Genomic DNA, 3,614 nt, shown 5'->3' on the forward strand with positions numbered 1-3,614 from the left:
AAGTGAACTTGGATACTTTGCATAGCTGTTGCTCTGGTTCCTCCTACCAGCTTCACCATCTCGAGATAATCCACAAGCCAATCCTCGGGATCTTGCAGGCCGTCGAATTTCTTGAAATTTTCGGGTAGCTTGAACCCTTTTGGGACTCGAGTCTTTCGAACTCTTCTCGTGAAACACGGGAGCCCACACATATCTTCGTCGGCAACTTCTGGTGAATGCTGACGCTCCCTTCTTTCTTGTCGCGCTCTGTTCAGGTTGCAGGCGGGGCGGGTTGCGGCTAGCCGCTACAGAACAGAGCGGGACAGAGGAAGGTTTGCGGACTCTGGCAGCTTGCCGCTACATACCGCTGGACTTAGCGCGGGACACTGCGGCAATCTGCATCATCCCGCATTATCCCGCATTAGCACGCTCGTAGCACTTGCTAGCTGGCTGGTCGATCGGAAGTTGCTTGCTAGCTAGCCGATTGATCGCCGCAGCTAGCTACTAGTACTCGCTAGCCGATCGATGGGAAATATAGGGACTTGGTAATATAGAATAAAACCAAGTGCACAACAAGCATCGACTAGTGACTAGTGAACCATCAAGCTACAACTTACAAGTATCAGATTTTCATCAATCAGCAACAAGTGCTCAAGCATCCAATATGCAAGCAGTGATCTGGTTATCACTTCAACTCAAGGGGACAACACTGTTCAGTGCCACGGATATTGGCTAATTATTACAACATTATCAACCAATGTATGAGACTAAGCACAAGATTAATTCTAATATGAAGCATCTTCAATCTCTAAAAAAGTTGTGAAGCAACGTGAAGAAAGCAAATAGCTTCGCAGTTTGTGGTGGGTGATGTATCAAGTGCAAAGTGGGAAGAAGACCTTCACGACTCGGTGCCTGTAATGGAGAACTCTTTTCACTCATTACATAATTAGATTTTCCATGTACCTAGTTGTTGATCCTTGACCTTGTAGTCTTGCCTTGATCACATCCCGGTGTGAAGTGTGCACTAAAACCTGCAAAAACACATTGGAAAACAGTAGTAAAAAAATATTTAATGCAAGGCACATGACTATACGATTATAAGAATTGAAATGAGCTATCAATCAGAAGTATACTATTAGAAATAATTCACGTGGTGTACTTAAATGCTAGTGTATTACAGCCAAAGGAAAGAATAGACAGACGAACTTACAAGGAGACTGACACAGTGTTGGCAACGATCATTTTACACCCACTGGCCTTGGTGATGCTTGAGATGTTCACCCACAACGAAATCAAGTTGGGTGAAACAAAAGACTAGATTACTCTTGCATACCACATTCCGTTTCAGAGTAAAACAAAAGAGTAGCATAACATGCAAACAGAAAACCTGACATAGAGGGTAATTTCACAAATGCCGCAAAAGAGTAGTACTAACTATTTAAGGTCAAAAAATTCCTTCTCTAGAAAACACATGGAGTAGTAGCAACTAAGGGACAAGTGGAATGACAGAAGTAATAATGCAGGGAGACAACACACTCCTTCCGCATTATCTGAATCTAGAGACCAAAACCAAAACCTGACCTTTTTCCTACAACAAAATGTTCTGCTGATCCTTTGGATAAATCAAAACATCCAACTACAATTTTCAGAGCCAAACATAAATACGTACAGATGTGGTCACCAGCAAGTATTATCAATAAGCATCATAGTTTTTTTCTTCAATTAAATGGAACCAGCAAGTGCTAAGTGTCACCAGGCATGGGTAATGTATGCAATACAACACGAGATTGCTTATTCAATCTAAACCAAATATATACAGTAACCCCAGTTCTCCAATTATTTAGAGAGTGGTCCATCTGATGGACCTGATGCATTTTCTAATTTACTAACAGCAATGAAAAGAGAAAATATCAATGCTTACCTAATGTTGCAATCAATGCTCAAAAATATCATCGCTTGATCCATAAATATCAGCACGTTTTGCATAAACAACATCACTTGTTATTGTGTTGACATGAGTATTTCCTGGAATGACATAAAACGATACTAGTTATAGCAAAGCTTAACACCAAACAATGTTAGATATCAATAAGAGAGAGTTAGTTACCGGGAGGCCGCAACCAGTCTTGAAGACAAATTAATGCCTCTACAGTAGAGCCTATCATATGGCTCCTATAGTCACTTAGTATTCTTCCTCCGGTGGAGAAGGCGGACTCGAAGCTACGGTTGATACTGGTGCAGCCAATACATCCTTTGCTATGCGCGAAATGATGGGGTACTTATGTGCATTTGCAGACCACCAACATAGTATATCAAACCCTTCTTCTTGCGGGTGAACAGCATCTTTCAAATATATAATAAGTTCAGTCAGCTTTGCTCGATTTTGTTGCTCTTCTTGAACTTGTTTATTCCATTGCTCCCATGGGTTATCGATAGTTGCTACACTGCTGGTTCCTTGGTCATTCTTTAGTGTTGAGTCATCTTCATGTGAAGAGTATTCAGTGAAGAGATCCTTGAATGTTTTCTTCACCTTAGTAAGATATTTTGTAGCCTCGGTTTCAAGTCCGGATTTCAAGCACAGCTCCAAGAATTTGAATTTGTACCTCGGGTCAAGAATGACTGGAAGACAAATGCTCAAGTACGACAGTTTCCAGTATTTCATGAACTTGGTCTTCATCACTTGAACCATAGATCTAATGGCAGCTTCCTCATTGTTTGCCTCTCTTTCCAAGGTTAGATGAATTTTCCGAGTTCATGGAAATACAAGTGAGCGGTTGGATATAAAGTGCCAGACACCACCATAGTAGCATCGAGGAAAACCTCCAACAAGCCGCAAACCGATTGTGCCGTTTCCCATTGCTCACTTGTAGGCTGACATGTGTATGACGTATCTTGCAACTTCAAAGCGGCAAATGCCTTCCTATACTCTAAAGCTGTCTTGATCATCAGATGAGTGGAATTCCACCTTGTAGCAACATCTAAAGTAACTTTCTTTTTACATTTGATTCCCTCCTGTACAATTATGTCTTTGAACTTCTTTTTCCGAGGTGGGGAGCTTCTAACATATTTGATGCTCTCTCTGATATTGTCCACTGCAGTGCAGGTAATTGCCAACCCGTCTTGAACAATAAGGTTGATCACATGAGCTGCACATCGACCATGTAAAAGATCTCCTTTGGAAGGTAACAAATTCTTTCCTAGCAGATTTGCCTTCATGTAGCTCACACATAAAGTATTATTTGTTGCATTGTCTAGCGTAATGGAGAAAACCTTCTCTTGAAGACCCCAATCTTGCAAGCATTCCAACATGATATTAAATAGATTTGTTCCATCATGCGGGGTATCCGCCTCGGAAAACCAAATCACTTTTTTCCTTAATTTCCACTTTTCGGTAATATAATGACATGTTATGCACATATAACTCACAACTTGACGTGACGTCCACATGTCCATGAGTTAAAGAGACTCGAGAGTTTAATTCCTGTAGAATCTCTCGAAGTTTTATCTTTTGGTGATAAAACAAGTCGACGCATTCAAGTCTCATTGTTGTCCTAGAGACCAATTCAAATGCTTGGATTGAGACTTCGAACAAAGCGCCCGAATCCTTCATATTCTACTATTCGGAATGGCAATTC

At 41.1% G+C, this 3,614-nt stretch overlaps 1 long non-coding RNA gene across 1 annotated transcript; it reads left to right on the forward strand.

Moving 5' to 3' along the window:
- The first annotated feature begins 2,497 nt into the window (after window positions 1–2,497).
- Window positions 2,498–2,996, forward strand: LOC124689093. The gene is made up of 2 exons (XR_006998710.1): window positions 2,498–2,711; window positions 2,850–2,996. It is a non-coding gene; the product is annotated as an uncharacterized LOC124689093 (long non-coding RNA).
- Window positions 2,997–3,614: the final 618 nt, after the last annotated feature.

This window comes from Lolium rigidum, chromosome 2, assembly GCF_022539505.1.
Source record: "Lolium rigidum isolate FL_2022 chromosome 2, APGP_CSIRO_Lrig_0.1, whole genome shotgun sequence".
NCBI classification, from domain to species: domain Eukaryota; kingdom Viridiplantae; phylum Streptophyta; class Magnoliopsida; order Poales; family Poaceae; genus Lolium; species Lolium rigidum.